Source organism: Triturus cristatus, chromosome 11 (assembly GCF_964204655.1).
Source record: "Triturus cristatus chromosome 11, aTriCri1.1, whole genome shotgun sequence".
In the NCBI taxonomy this organism is placed as follows: Eukaryota; Metazoa; Chordata; class Amphibia; order Caudata; family Salamandridae; genus Triturus; species Triturus cristatus.
The window spans coordinates 1,085,398,348-1,085,415,798 of record NC_140594.1 but is presented as its reverse complement, the minus strand read 5'-3'; positions in this window follow the sequence as shown (position 1 = coordinate 1,085,415,798).

Sequence of the window (17,451 nt, the reverse complement as noted above, 5' to 3'; positions counted from 1 at the left end):
TAATAGAACACACGGACATAGCCACGAGAACTGTCTCAGACCATTCCTGCATTAGTCTACTGTTGTGTGGAAGGCACAATGAGGACCACCCACGTAGATGGAGATTTAACACTGATGTCTTGTCAGAACAAACCAACAGAATCAAAATAGAAGAGGCCATTAAGGAATATATTAGCTTTAATGACACTGCAGGCACCGACCCTAAAAACATGTGGGACGCATTAAAAGCCACAATTAGGGGGACAATTATGGACATTAAAGCCATGATGAACAGAAATGCGAATGCACAGCTGCAACAACTAGAGAAGGATGTCCAAAGATTAGAGGCAATCCATATCTCAGACTCAAAGAACGCAGATGCACTTACAGAACTCACAAAGAAGAAATATGAATTCAACAGAATTTTGAGTGAAAGAGCTGGTATGTGGATAAACAAGTTTAAAGCAATAAACCTATGTGAGGCTAACAAAGCGGGTAAACTCCTGGCCTCTTACCTAAAACACAAACAGAGACAGCATACCATCTCATCAATCACAGACTCACAAAATATCTCACACACAAGACGCACAGAAATACTATGGACATTTAGTGAATTTTATCAAGACCTCTATAAAAAAGATCTAACGCTGGACGAAAATGGCTGTACGGAATACCTAAACATACTAAATCTCCCAAAGTTAACACCAGAAGAAACACACACCCTGGGGAGGAAGTTAAGCTCCACTGAAATTGAGATGGCAGTCAAATCCCTTAAAGCTAACAAGGCACCCGGACCAGACGGATACACACCCGCCTTTTATAAGACATTCTTAACTCACTTACAACCCACTATGAAAAAAGTTTTTAACTACTGCGAAGGGGCAGGGTTGGTCTCACAGACCATGTCCGAAGCTAATATTATAGTTATCCCCGAGGAAGGCAATAACGCTCAGATGCCCCAAAATTACAGGCCTATCTCTCTGATTAATGTTGACTGCAAGATATACGCAAAAATCCTGGCATCAAGACTTAATAGGGTACTGCCTCAATTGATAGGAAATTCACAAGTTGGCTTCCTCAAGACACGCATGTCACACGATAACACCATACTCCTATGCCATATACTAGATAATGCCACCAAGTCCAACAAACCAGCTGTGACCATCACACTGGACGCAAAGAAGGCATTTGGTAGGGTATCGTAGCACTTCCTGGAACAGTGCATGCGGGCCTTCAATCTGGGGAACAACTTCATGTGGAAAGTAATGGCACTCTATGTAAAGCCCACTGCCCGCATCGTAGTCAATGAGGCGGTCTCAGAGCTCCTCACCCTTCAGCGAGGTACAAGGCAAGGTTGCACCCTGTCCCCCTCACTGTTCCTGCTAGCTCTTGAACCTCTGATTAAGGATATAGAGGCCAACGAAGACATGAAAGGGGTCACCATCAACAAGGTTACAATCAAACTAGCCGCATACGCGGATGACATTCTCGTTGTCACAGAGAGCCCCAAAACCTCTATGACGGCCCTCATGGACTCCATAGACAGGTACTTGGTCCTCTCAGGTTATAAACTCAATGAAAACAAGTCAGAATGCAAACCACTCAACATACACACCACAAAAGACATACTGGGGGACTCAGGCCTTGCCTGGCAAACCAACTTCATAAAATACCTGGGTTTACACTTTGGGACTAATCTTAAAACCACACTAGAACAAAATTAAAAACTAATGTTGGACAAGATAAAGGTGCTGCTGGAGGGCTGGTCACCTAAATTCATTACTTGGTGGAGAAGGATAGAGACAGTAAAGATGATGGTCACCCCTATGGTCAAATACCTAGCAAAAATGCTCCCTCGGATGTACGATGTTACAACGTGAGTTTTTACAACGCGTACCGTTAAATCGCGGTCGTTACAACGATTGCGATGTTACCGCAAGTCTTTACATCGACTTGCACTAGATGGCGTGCTAACATTAGAAAAGCGTAATTTACTATTCCAACTCCAGTCCACTTAACAGTAGGGAAGGTGTTGGGATAGTAAACTACACTATTTGTAATGTTAGCACGCCATCTAGCGCAAGTCGATGTAAAGACTTGCGTTGTAATGGCATGGCGTGGTAACATCGCAGTCGTTGTAACGATTGCGATGTAACTTCATCGCGGTCTACTAACCGCGATGTTAAGGATGTTCCCCGCTCCCTTTAGTACTCACAGACGACTTCCATCACAAAATAGACAAGCTGCTGAATAACTTCATCTGGCGAGACAAAAAAGCAAGGATAAGCCTTAAAAAATTAAGACTGGGGAAAATCCTGCGAGGGTTAAACCTAGCAGATTTTAAAACCTTTCAAACAGCCTTCTTGGCAAAACAGGGGATCTATTGGATCCTGCCCGACCAGGAGTACACTCCATTATGGCTGAGATTGGAGAGAGCCATTCTAAACAACCTTGCGCCCTTAGCCCTGCTAACAGCCAACAAACATTCACTAACAACAAACCCAATACTAAAAAATGCCAGGAACGCTCTGCTGAAGGTGGACCAGAAGATGGAACACAGCATAAAAAACTCGAAATGGGAATCTCTGTGGGCAAACGCTAACATAAAATACAGGGGCAAGCCGCTCTCGATCGACTCGTGGGGGAAAACAGGGATCTCCCACACTATACAATTTGAAGAGGGAGGGAATCCCATCACTTTCAATATGCTAAAAAACAAACATAATCTACCAGACATAGAACAATATACTTTTCTAAAAATCAAAACTGCACTGACCAAAGCGAAACTTTCCACTACCAAGCCATCAATCTTCCAGTATATGTCCAACCTTAATAAATTAGGCCATCAGGTATCACATCTCTATAGACTCCTAAGGTCCAGCCCAACAAAAATCAATGAAAAGACACGCACATACTGGGAGTCCCAGCTTGGGGACTCACTTAACGAAAATGAGATCCAGAAACTATGGTCCTCCCCCACACAAAGCAAAATATCCCCGGTACTAGCACAGACAAAGTTCTGGACACTACACAAAATCTACTGGACCCCAGCGCGGTTGGCATCCCTGGGACTGAACCCCAATGACCAGTGCTGGAACTGCAACAATGGAAAGGGGGACCTGGCCCATCTCATATACTACTGCCCAAATGTCAAGGCATTCTGGGAGAAGATGTTTGCCTTCTTAAACAATATGCTAGGTTGTACCCTTAAAACTGAGTTTGCCACCCTAGTAACTGCATTCATTAGGACAGATACAGACTCCAAACATGACAGAGACCTACTCGACCTCCTTCTAACAGCAGGAATAAAAATGGTACTCAATAACTGGAAAGACACCTCCAAGGCTAAGTTTAAAGCATGGCTCAACTGGGTGACATACCTTAGGGGAACGGATACAGTGGCACTAAGTGATTCACCATGGAGACAGCCCGATAGGAGAATGTGGGCAACCCTGGACAAATGCCTAGACCCGTATGATCCGCCCTGAATAAGCCCAGCAGAATTACCCGGATAGCAACCCACATTAGACAATAGTAAACACGCTAACTCTCATTCTACCCTATCCTCTCTCTCTCTGCTCAGGCCCCCCTGTCACTGTCCCTCTCTGTGCTTCTATGAACCATAAGAGGACAGTGGGTGGAAGATAGCCAAAATAGGCTATTTGTAACTCAACCTACATAGCCCGAGTGGGCATCCCTGTAGCAACTAGCGACGCAGAGCGCATGTTAATTGTTAATTGTTTTATGTATGTGTTATGTTATATGTGATATGTCATGGGTTTTGGGCAGAAAAAGACAAAATCTTAATTAAAAATCTACTGAAATTAGAAATTTGAGAAAAAAGTGATTTTTTTCAGCTAAAATATATGTTTGCAGGGGATTCTGGGTAGGAGAATGTTGGGGGACCCACGCAAGCCATACCTCACTGGACTCCCCATGGTGTCTAGTTTTCAGAAATGTATAGCTTTGATAGGTTTCCCTAGACGGCCGCCGAGCCCGGGGCCAAAAACTCATGGAACCCCCTTGCAAAACCAGGTTGGTTTGTGATATGTAATTTTGATGTCGCCTCAATAGGTTTTGGGCCCTTGATTGTCGCGGGTCCTTGACCCACCCACGCAAATGAGGTACCATTTTTATCGGGAGACCTGGGGGAACGCTGGATGGAAATTTGTGGATCCATGCAGAGTCCACAACTTTCCCACTCAGAAATTTTAGAAAAAAGTGATTTTGACAGCTAAATTTTAGGTTCGTAGGGGATTCTGGGTAGGAGAATTTTGTGAGACCCACGCAAGCCATACCTTGCTGGACTCCCCCGCGTGTATAGTTTTCAGAAATGTGTGGGTTTGGTAGGTTTCCGTAGATGGCCGCCGAGCCCGGGGCCAAAAACACATGGGATCCCTTTGCAAAACCAGGTTGGTTTGTGCTAGGTCATTTTGACATCACCTCAATAAGTTTTGGGCCCTTCCCTGCCACGGGTACTTGGCCCACCCACACAAGTGAGGTACCATTTCTATTGGGTTACTTAGAAAAATGCTGGGAGGGAGGAAATTTGTTGTTTCTTTCTGAAGCGTGAAAGTTTGGCACAATAATGCAAGGAAAATGTGACAGTCACATTTTGAGGTTTGCAAGACATTGTGGGTAAGATAACTTGTTGGGATCCACAAGAGAGACATCACCATGTACTCCCATGGGTGTTTAGTTTATGACAATATCTACAGTTGGTAGATTTTCCTTAGATGGAATGTACACCTTGGCAGAGAGACAAAAAAGACAAATATTACTGCACAGCCATCTATTCTTCAAGCACACACACATACTGGTTGGATTTGGCATGAGGGAGAGTGATGGTTCAGTAGGTAAAATTGTATTAACAAGAGATTTCACAAAAATGAAATACACTGTCAATAATTGAAAGGACAAAAAACTGAACCAGTGACTCACAGCTTGCGAGCTGTAAAGCCACATCAATGCCCCAACCGCTTTACAGGCCATTCACACACCTTTCATACGTGAGACACACAAGACCATTCACACCACCAGGCACAAAACCAACATATCACAACCTTCTCAAAAAGGGACAAGGTACACTTTGCTTGAGTAAGACAGAAAAGACAAATATTTCTGCTCAACCACCTATTCCTCAAGCTCTCATACATACCGGTTGGATTTGGTACGAGGGTGAGTGAGGGTTCAGTACATAGAGTTGTATTAATAAGATATTTCACAAAAATGAAATAAACTGTTAATAATTGAAAGGATGAGAAACGGAACCATTGACTCACAGCTTGTGAGCTGTAAAGCCACAACAAGGCACCAACCTCTTTACAGGCCATTCATAAACCTTTTTTAATATGTGTGACACATACAAAATCATTCACACCGCCAGCCGAGGGCCCAGCACATTACAACACTCACACCAGCAGACAGCGCCATTCAAGGGCCCATCACTTTCACACGCCCACATTCCTGACACAGCAACCCCACCAGCTCACAGATTGCGTGGAGTGGCGTTTGGCTAGCAGTGTGTGTAGTGACCAGCAACAAGTCACTACTCACACACCCGCCAGCCAAGTGCTTGTCTGCGCACACCGCCAGCCGAGGGCCAGTCCACGCACACCACCAGCCAAGCGCCAGTCCACGCACACCACCAATTAAGCGCCAGTCCATGCACACCACCAGCCAAGCGCCAGTCCACGCACAGCACCAGACAAGCGCCAGCCTACACACACGGCCATCACATTTAGGATTTTTTTATACAAAAAAGAAAACACAATCAAATTGCAAATAGATACAAATCTACTAACAAAAAATCTGAAACTAAATACATTGCACAAATGGCAACCTTGAAACTGAACAAAAATATAAAACAATAGAGACCAGGCAGTTCACTTTACCACTCATGGAGGCTCCCAAAATTATTTTGCGTGTGGTACATTCTAAAACAAGCAGGCACACACAGCGCAGGGTTAGAAGGACACTCGGGCAGTACATACGAGTCTCGTTCTGCGTACCTCTTCGCCAACATACTCTACATCTCCTACTGGGAAAGTCTTTTGAGGGTGTGGGAGGAATGTGATCAGGAAAGTGGCGATCTTTCAATCTAGCCACATCCTCCACCACTCCAACTCTAGGAACACTTGCCTGTTCCACTACAACAAGGCCTATTACAGACTCCTGAAACTTAGCAAAAATCATCTTTGACTAAGGACAACAATCCTTGAATACAACAAAAGCATTAAAGGTTGCCAAGTGGAAAAGATGGATAGCCAACTTCTTATACCAAATGTAAGCCTTACGAAGAGCAGTGTAAGGTTCCAACCTCTGATCTACTCTATTAACACCACCCATGTGCCTATTATAGTCTAAAATGCACACCGGTTTGCGCGCTTCAGCAACCTGACCCCAAACAGTAACAGGTGAAGTGCTTTCATCATGGATGGTAGTCATCATGTAGACATCTCTACTGTCTGAAAACTTCACACCTAGAAGTTCCTCGCAACACAATGTACTGCACTGTCCCCGCACAAGTTCTTTTTGGGAACTTTTACTGTTAGAGCAGATTGTGCCACAAGCAACAGGGTCCACTTTGGCCAATTCCCTGAACAACCACACACCAGTGCAGAAGTTATCTACATATAAATGGTGACCTTTGTTAAAAAGACCTCTACCAAGTTCCTACACAATGTTCTTGGTCACTCCAAAAGTGGACGGACAACAAGGGGGTTAATCCTGGATTCCATACCACACCCTGAAATTAGAGACATATCCAGCCCTACTGTCACACAGCATAGACATATTAATTCCATAGCGTGCCCTCTTACTAGGAATATATTGCCTAAAAACCAAGCGGCCCTTGAACAAGATCAAAGACACATCCACTGCTATTTCTTTCCATGGAGCATAGTTCTCAGAAAATCGATCTACAAAGTGATCAATGACAGGCCCAATCTTAAAAAGACGGTCACAATCAGGGTGATCTTGCGGCAACGCTAAACTATTATCGACAAAATGCAGCATCCGAAGCAGGAGCAAATACCTATCACGACTCATGACTGCCGGAAATATAGCCGTTGCCATCAAGGGACTAGTAGACCAATATGAAGACATTGAAGGCTTCCTTAGCAAGCCCATCAAAAAAGTTAAACCCAAGAACTTCTTCATCTTTTCCAGATTTGTGGGAGTCCACCAGGTAGCTCTAGAGTGGGACCTAAGGCTGGCACTGTTGTCCCTCAAAAACTGTTCGGCATACAAATTAGTCTGCTCAAAAATCTCTGCCAAAAATACATTGTCCATAAACAACTGAAAAAACTTATCAGCAGAATGTTTTCAGTATTCACTCTACACCCTGGAACACCAGTAAAGTCTGGCAATGCCGGTTGCACCATGCCTGGGGAACCCAAAGGTCAACACTTCCAACGGGAAGCCTTGCAGCCCCAGGCTGCAGCCCAGATGCCTCTTGCTGCACTATCGGCACATCAATGTCCTCCTCTAAAACAGGTACTTCATCCGCACTAAGAGTAGCTTCATCTGCACTAAGAGTAGCTGTATGCGCACTTAGAGTAGCTTCATCATCCGATGATTCCATGTGGAGAGAAAACTCACTGCCTGAATCTTCCACTTCCTCCTCTGCCTCAGATGCAGAGTCAGTCTCTGAACCATGGTCAGAGGAAGACTCAAATAGCATACCAACAACCTGCTGAGCAGTAATCGTGTGGCTAGCCATATATCCTTACTAAGAAAGGAGACTGCACAAACAAGTCAACAACAACAATACTGTACAAAATAAGTGAGTAAAAAAAATGTGTGCCTTTATCACAAAGATCTATATACTCAAAAACGATATGATTCACTTGCAAGAAACAGCTACACTCACCAGCATTTACTCTGCAGAGACACAGCAAAAACTAACAATATCCCACTAGAAAATAAAAAACAAAACCAATTACTCACAAGACAACAAAACACACATCGAGCACAAATGCAAAAAGTTTTTGACACTCAAAAAACAGAAGCCAAACGTGCTGCTATTATTACACCATTTGCAAAAAACACATTCATGCAGAGAACTGAAAATCATTTACATTGTACAAAAAAAGTCTCTTACCAAACACATGCAACTACACAAATAGCAGAACCACCAGTAACGAAACCGCAACCTGGGACAGTCTAAAGAGCAAATGCCTTGAACAAAAATGGAGAAATTAAGCATTACAATTGCAATTCACAAGAAATAAAACAATTAACATTATAACACGCTATGTCACTACCCAAATGGTCAATCTGCCAGATGGGCCTTCAAATAGGGCTGAGAAAAATGGGGGGTGATCTTGCCCAAGGGATTGGGTGAGGTTGTCTGCCAGGCCGATCTGTCTCCCAGGTGGGGCAGAAAACAGCAGACAGAAATGTGCCCCCCATGCAAAAGAAATAAATCCTTGGTGCCTAGTAGGTTTTTCTGCCTCCCCCTCCCGCCTAGGGCAGAAAGGCCAAAAAAGGGGCAGATCTGTCCCCAGGAGGGCAGAAGAAACATTAACCACATTTTACCCCCTTGGAAGCAACTATGTCGCTTCCATTACACACAAAACAAAATCCCTGGTGCCTAGTGGGTTTTCTGCCAAGGCCAGAAAAACGGTCGATCTGCCCCCGGGGGGAGGGGGGGGGGCAGTATACACACAGAATACACATATAAAAAAATCGGCCCCTGGAAGTGACCCTTGCCCAAGGGGTTGCTTCCATTCTAATTTTAAAGAAGTCCCTGGTGTCTAGTGGGGTTTTCTAAAGGCCAATAAAATGGGCCGATCTGCCCCCTGGGGGGGCAGAATACATATTAAAAAAAATATGCCATTCGGAAGTGACCCTTGCCCAAGGGGTCGCTTCCATTTAACTTTTAAAGAACTCCCTGGTGTCTAGTGGAGTTTTCTGCCCCCCGTCGGCCTACGCTGCGCACGAGTAGGTCACGGAATTGAAACTGAACATTGATTATTCAAAGGCAGAATACATCTCCTCGCACGCAAGGAGAGGTGTATGAGGATGATGCATTGCAGTCCGGAGGGAACAGGATCATTGTTACGGAGGTGATCGAACACTACCGACAACTGCCCTGGTGTCACTAACTCTGTGCATCGCGAGCCAATGACAGGTGGGTGTGGGCCACTGCGGACCGCTGCCTCCAGCCTACACTGTGGTCCAGTAGATAACAGAGTCTTGATTTAGCGATAGCGGAGTTCATATCAGTTTACCGGCATCATCGCAGACTGCATCCCCTCTCAGCACTGGTGCCACTAAGTCTGTTACCCGACATTCATGGACACAGTCTGGTCGTACATTGGTGGCATCTGCGTCTATGGACTAGGGGCTAGTGTTCAACCTCATGTAGCTGATACCGAATTGGTGGTGAAAACCAGGCTGGCGCTTTCCACTCCTCCATTTGGTGCTGCCTGATGACATCAGTCCTTCCACATCATGCCCTGGAGGACACCCTCCTCTGTCCCCCGCAAGCCTACGCCACATTCACCTTGGACATCGATGAGGACCCGCTCACTGCGTATGGACCTACCTCAGTGCACCGCAAGTCACCGTCCCGTGGCAGGGTGCCTGTCCCGGCCGCTGTGCATACGGGGCCACTAACTCTGTGCTGGTCAGGTCCGGGAACCCTTCTTCTGAGATATTGGATGGCCTCTGAGGCGATGCCCTTAGGGTCATCAACATCATGTGTCTATGGCCCTGCGCTGTCCGCTGCCTCCAGCCTCAACTGTGGTCCACCTGGGCTCACACAGCAAATCGAGGCCTGACCGACCCGGACTTCGCATAACCGCAGGAGGCACATGCCACCACCACCAGGACCACCTCCAACTGCCATCTGCCAGAGTCGAAACGGTGGTCCTGACGGACTTACAGAGTTGCTCACACCTGCCGTGGATGCCATCATCAGTCGGATACCCTGCTCAGCACTCCAGGTGCCACTGACTCAGTGCACCGCAAGCCATCGTCCGTTACTGATTGAGTTTTGTGTTGTGGAGAGGTTGCGCAGCAATGTCACCTCAAGCAGTGTGGGAGACCTGGGACGCTGATGAGGAAGATGATGCAGGTCTAACACACCCCACTGCGTCTGCATCAGGAATGTCTCGAAGGGACACAATCCGAGACTTTTTGTACACATGGGCGCACTCAGCTGTGGTGCCCCTACCTCAGTGCACTGCAACTCACGGATACTGCTGTTTGCATGTTGTGTTACCTCTGGACTTTCTCCGGCTCCCTCCATGTTGCTCAGCATTTGACTCTGTCATGCAGGTGTTTTCAGTTTCCGTTGCACTGGTGTCCACTGTTCAAGTGCTTTCCAGCACCAAGCACTCCGTGCGGGCTGGCTTGCACTCACCACACACACATCCAGCACAGGCGTCACTGTACATGTGGCCCTGCCAATAAAGGGGCCGGGCGCACGTGCCCATAGCCAGTACAACATAATATCTACGCGTGTCCCTGTGGTCTTGTTGTATGCCCTGGGCCCTACGACATTGCATTGTGCTGTGTACATCGGATTCAGACATGTCACCACAGGCAGCGGGTTGGAGCTTGGACATGTAGCTTTGTTGTTATCCACTCAATTTGTAAGGGGAGTGGCCAGGGCTGTCGTACGCAGAGGCAACGTGGGTGTGTGATTGCTATTTGCGCGCCCCTGGGCGTGGTTCTGTACTGTGAATGTGCATCTCCATGTGTCTCTATGGCAGTGTGGGTCTTCTTTGTGGGGTGTGGGTGGTCCCTGAGGGTGATAGACACCAATGTATGTGTTCTAATTCCCCTTCCATAGGTTCGGCACCCACCCACACCTGTTGGGGTGGGTGAAGTGTTGTGAGCCAGCTGTGCTTGCGGGTGCTTCCTGCTGTGTGGTCTGTTGCAGGCTCTGTGTTCTCCTCTGAGTAGCTTGTCTGCCCTGGTCCTGGTGGTGGGTTGCGTGGGATATTCATGGGCTGTTGTAGGGCGTCAGTGTCGACGGTGTGGTGGTCCTCTCCGGCATCACAGATGTGTTGTCTTCTGTGCTCTGCTGGAGGTGTTGTGTGCCCCTCTGCAATGTGAAGGGGAGATGCATGTTGACATTGTGTTGACATATGTGTTGGCACATTGTTCTGGTTTACATGCAGACTGTATGGCAATGTACATTGTGACTGTTTGTGAGGTGCTGGATTCTTCTGCTGGACAATATACATTTGGACTACATGACGGATGTGAGGTCGTACGCGTACATTTCCATTTCACAGTTTCCAGCTCTGTCAGATGTAGTAGGCATGTTTCTGTGCATTTGCGGAGCCAGTTGTGGCCTCTGTTCTGCAGTGTCGGGTATGCGCATTGTACCACGTTGTCGTCAATGTGGGTGTGCTGTTCTTGCTATGTGTGTGTGTGCTGCAGTGTGCCAAGGGGGTGAGGGACATGATCTTTGGTAATTGTGGGTGTGCAGTGTGCTACACCTCGTTGTGGCTGTGTGCCATTGTGCCCATTTCCCCCCGTCCCCCCAGTCTCTGTTCGTTACTCACCCTGTTGATGGTGTCAGGTCCTCTCGAGCTGTGTCCGTACTCCCTACTCCTTGCACCGTCTCCACACTGATTACTGTGGCCTGGGTTTCCTCCAGCTCCTCCTGTGTTGCTGGACTCCCTGAGCCCGTTGTTCCTTGCTGGAGGTCTGTGGGGGTTGTGGGATTCGCGTTGTCCTCTGTGCTGGGTCAGGGTGCAACCATGTTGCTCCGTGCTTAGGCTTGTTTCTGGTGTGTTGTTTCTGTGGTATTTTATGGTGCATTTTCCTGCAAGACGCGTGGAATTTGCAGGCCTGTGGCTAGTTTTCGCTACTTTTTGTAGCGCGATTGGCCTCATCGCATGATTTTTTGCGTTCGCGTTTCGTATTTTTGCAGCGTGGCGTTGATTTTCACGCTGAAATTGGACACGTTATCTAGTATCTATCGCATGCTTCCGCCATGTTGTGAATTCCACATTGACACGGTGGTTATTTTCCCGCGATGGGCTGCGATATTGAAAGTTGCGTTACGCTACTCTTGCGGTAGTTATCACACGTTCTTGTGAATATAGCCCATAGTGTATTGGTGTATTTACTTCTGTATTTAGCATAGCAATCTAAATTAGCCTTCACTTAGAATGCAGTGATTAATGACTCAAATTCTATTAGTCCATGCATGGAGTGCTTTTATTGCCACTAATTTATGGTAGGAGTGAGAATCAAAAAACAGGTGATGGACGCTGATCACAAAATGGATGACAGCATGCCCACATGACATTTAACATTTTATGGAAATGCTTAGAGGCTGTTCATCTCCATCTTTGTGGGTCTTCTCTGACCATGCTCTGGTTATGCATTCAAGAGCAGGATTCGGAGTTGGACTCAGTGCCAGAGGCATGTTTCTTTGGACTTACATATTTACAAATAAAGATAGTTCATCTGTGGTGTATGAGCTCAGCGTTTGGTAGGAAGTTTTCCCTCATTCTACGTTGCCAATATAAGTGTCTCAGCAGATAGATCTGCTTCACAGTCAATTTTGTACAAGGATGCATCACAACACATTAATTCCTGATTTTTTGTAGGGTTAAATTTCCATTGTATTAAATGTTGTCCCTGGCTTTTGCCTTCATTTCTTTGTGTTTTCTGGTGGATTTGGCCTTTCAGAAAGACTTAAGTTTTGCTTTTTCCCATCCTAACTCTGGTTAGTTTTGATGCCTTACTTACCAACCTTAGTTTTGCTTCTCAAATACAATCAAGAACTATAAAGATTGCCAAGTGTTTTTTTGCTCTTTTGGCCTTTGTAATGAGACACTTGGCACCTTTCATGTGTGTATGAAGTGCAGGGTGCCAATGTGGCCACTGGGAGCAGTCATACTTTTCTTTGATACCCTTCTTTGCATCAAGTCCTTGTCAGCTGGTGACTGGTGTATCTCCTCTGACCATTCAGAAACAACTATCTTCTATGATACATACTCAGTCAATTAGTCGGTTGCTATTTTCGACTTTTTTGAGTTGCTGCTTTGCATACCTTGAGCATAGGATAATGATTAGTGTCTCAACCCTGTGCATGAGATAATGAATTGCTTCTGCTCAATAATTTATGTCGGTGCATTCACATCTGCCTTTAAGCATTGAAATGTGGCATTGAGCATAAGAGAGATGAATGTATGAGTGAGCCGATTAGCTACTTTTTTGCCACTGATTTACGCCAGGAGCGAACGGCCATGAACATGAGACATGCACTGATCACAAAAGGATGTCGCATGAAAAATCATAGTCATATAACAGATTTAAATTATCCAAACATGGTCAGGAGCTGCTTATGTCCAGTGCTTAAGGTCTCCTGTGAGCATGGACTAACTGGTAATTAATATTTCACCTCTGAGCATCTAATAGCAAGTGGTCTTTGATATGATCGGCTCCTAGTTTCGCTTGATTAGAGTCGAATATTTTGTGTATAGGCTGATGATTAGTATCTCTTCTTTGAGCATGTGGTATTCAACTGTTTCTTTTACATATGTTCCACTGGTATATATATATCTTTATGTTGATAGCAGGGCAGAGTAAAACTTGAAGAGAAATGTGGTACCTGTAAACATGCAGTCATTGGTGGTTCCCGAATCTACCGATGGAGAGCTTTTATTGCCACTGTTCATGCCAAGAGTGAATGTGCATGGACAGAAGACAGACACTGACCAAAAAATGGTGCTGATTGAAAGAGCATACCCACAAAAGAGATGGAAATTTTCTGCAAATGACAAAGGGCTGCTCATGTCCAGTGCTTACGTTCTTCTCTGAGCATGTACTATTTCCATGTGTTTCTACCCTGAGCATGTAGTATAAAGGTTCTTCTCCTCATCCCACCCTGATCTTGAGGTCATCTGTTATTTTGACCTAGGCAGCTGCTCTTGGGTTGACTATTTTGATTATACACTGATGTTTAGTCCCTCTCCTCTGATAATGTGGTAAGAAAGCTTTGTCTGCTGCCTATGTTGTATTGTTCAGTTTCCTTTTTTTTTTTTATCAGACAAGCTGAGTAAAAATAAATAGTTCTAGCACTTAGGGACCATGCATTGATCAATATCTCACATTGCATGAATCCACTTATTGAGGACTTTCATTGTCACTGATTCATGTGAGAAGGGTTGAGCATTAGAAGGACACAGAAACTTGTCACAAAAGAATGTCTCATGAATGGATGCATGGGTCAGTAAGTAGGGACAGGAGTGGAGAATGTGTGACCATCATGATTGTAGAAATCCATGCACTCACCAGTTGTCTTACCAGCTTATGTATCCACATGCTCATCTATTGCTCGGCCATTTGCCCATATTTTCGCTTACCCTTTCGTATATGCACCCAATCAGCCATTCATAGAAGCACCGTGTCGCTCACCCACCTATTCATCTACCGCTTGATTCATTTTTGCATTCGTCCACTCATCAACCCACAGTGTCACACACACAAAATCGCTGATCAATAACGAAGCATTTTCATTAAAGTCATAGGCAGAACTATTGGCTTTGGATTCATGACTGCTGCTAAACCCTCCAAAACCTGTGTCATAAGCACATCCACAACTTTGATAGCCCAACAGGGTAAGACAATCAACAGCACGACATATCTGCAAAATGCCAAAACGTGCATTGATTTGATAGCACAGTCTGAAAACCAAATGAATATTTATTGTAGAAATTAACATTGGTACATTTAACTCATGAAAATTACTCGTAAAAATTGAATGCCAGATCTCTCCACACATGCAAAATACCAGGTTCTAGACCTTGGTTTTCAGTTAGCTAACGGGTATGCTCTAGGAGTTCCAATTTTTGTTTTTTATTTACTAATACAGGGCATAGCAATGATATGTAAAATGAAAGGCCAAGAGTAGACTTATGTTGGTCGCTACAAATGGCCAATTTTAGAACCTCACATTTGACATTGGTTAGGCATGGATGGGTGAAACTGTCAAACACCTCCCACTTGACATATATTTGTTTCCATTAGGGCAAAAAAGCTCCTATAGGTTATGCACATTCCATCAGAGACATGATGCATGCAATAATAGCTACTTTGTCCAAAGTATTTTTATTTATTTTAAAAAAAAAATTGTTTACCATAATTTATATAATTGTTTGTATCAAAAAGGGTTAAAAACCATACATTGTATTCAACATTTTTTCTTTTTACAAATATGTAGTGAAATTCATAGACATATATGCACACAACTAATATTGTTTACGTCAAACGCCTACTAGTCCACCACACACTCGTACTAACCTCTTACATCCACTCTCATACTCGCTCATAAAATCCACACTAACAACCCACCCAAAAGCACATACACATAATGGTCATACAAGGGAGAAGATGTTTGAGTCTCCGTGACCGTGTTGTGGGTAGGATACACACAAAAACAAGTCGACACACGTTTTGGTCTTATTAACTCAATGGCGACCACCTTCTTCAGGACCATCAAAATTTGCAAATAATGGGTGAGTGATGGGCTATAAAAACTACATGGGGAAGAACATCAGGTAGGGACACTATGGAGAAAATCACAGGGACTAAGGCAGCGTCAGAATAGATGACGGTCACTCTTCTAAACACGATGCTTGGATTTATATTTGACGCTGTTGCCAATGAAGTATCTTTGTACTGTCTCAATCCAAAAAGTGGTATAGTCCACAGGGTAGGTATATTTGTTACACCACACTATATGGTTGGTATGTCCTCACAATCTGTTTATATTTGTCTTCTTATATCAAAAGACATTGGGTTAGTTCTTCCTTAGAACGTTCTTGTTATTAGTTGGTTTAGTCATCGGAATGGGCTGGGTTTCCATTCCTAATGTGGCATATCATCACTTAGGCGCGATGTGTGGGTGTCCTCAATCCAGCTATGTGCATGGCGTTCCCGCCATCTTGACCACATCCTTGAGTCCAATCTCCTAGGGGTCGAGGGAGGAGTGTGCACATGCGTGGAGGCTAGTGAAGGATGAGGTCTGGTGAATGTTCTTGACACTATTATGTTTGAACATGGAAACATACAATTGTTTTTAACATATATTTTTTTCTAAATATATTAACAGAAAATATATATTAGTGAAATATTTTAATGCCAAATTGGCTGGCTGTTACCACAAGTATTTTGTCTCTGCATCAGCAAATCATTCCCATTCCCATTTGTGTTGTTACCCCATGGCTGCTTTTAGGGCTGGCTGAGCTGAATAAACCTCCTTGTCTTGCAAGCTGTCTAAGCCTAAAGGGGGAGGTGTCCCATCAGCGCCTTATGGCCAAACATCCACTCTTCCTTTTTCTTCAATAAGATAATAATGTTTTGCTTTCCCCTACATGCAGTCTGTGCAAAAATGACAGCAATGCACAGGTTGTTTTGTCAAATGTTCAATACTGCGCCAGACACTCTTTGTTAGGTCTTCCTACAGACAGATCCAGCCATCGCCTACCTTTTGTTACAAGGGCCTGATTTAGAGTTTGGCCAATATCTGTTTCATCAGCACATCCACACCTTTGATATCAACAACAGAGTAAGACAATAAAAGTACTACGTAGTTGTAAAATGCCGAAGCGTGCATTGATGTGATAGCACATTCTGAACACCAAATTAATATTTATTGTACAAATGAACACTGGTACATTTAACTCATGACAATTATTAGTAGAAAGTGAATGCCAGATCTCTCCAAACATGCAAAATACCAGGTTCTAGACCTTGGTTTTCAGTTAGCAAACAGGTGCGCTGCAGGAGTTGCAATTTTAGGTGCGTTGTGGGTGATGGCATGTTTGGTGGTCCGTGTACATGAGTGCCAGGAAATATGGTTGTCTCTGCGCCTTGGTGGCTGTAGGTCTGGGTGCATTGTTACCTCTATGTCTAGTTACCTGCATGCCTAGTGTTGTCAATGCTGCTGTGTGTGCTGATGGGTGTCTGTGTGTGTGTTACTCTATCACTGCATAGGTTTTTGTGATCTATGCCAACATTTGTGTGCATATTTGCGTTCACGTAGTGTGTCTCCAGGTACATGCATTTTACAAATAAACAATACATTGGCTATGTTAGCTCTTGTTATGCCCTCTAGTTTAATTACATCTCGTCGAATTTCTAGTGGGGTCCCCTCTGTGTAAAAGCACTTTGCGCCCTCCCCTAACCTCCACTTCCCCTTACAGTTAAGGCAGCCTCCTCCTCCCCTCTTAAGCAGTCCTTACTTCACTTTTTTTTTGTGATGTGTCTGCGAATGAATTACCACAGGTTTTTGTTGTAAAGAAGTTAATCCAATCCGGTCTAACTCTTTCAGACCTTTGTTTACACCACCACAACTTCCAGTCAGCTGAGTGGCGCGCGGGTGACAGTTGGAATTCTTCTGGTGACAGGGCATTACATCATCAGGGGAAGGAAGCAACCAACTGGTAAGGGAGGAGGGGGGAAACAGGATGGAGAAATCACTTAAGATACTCA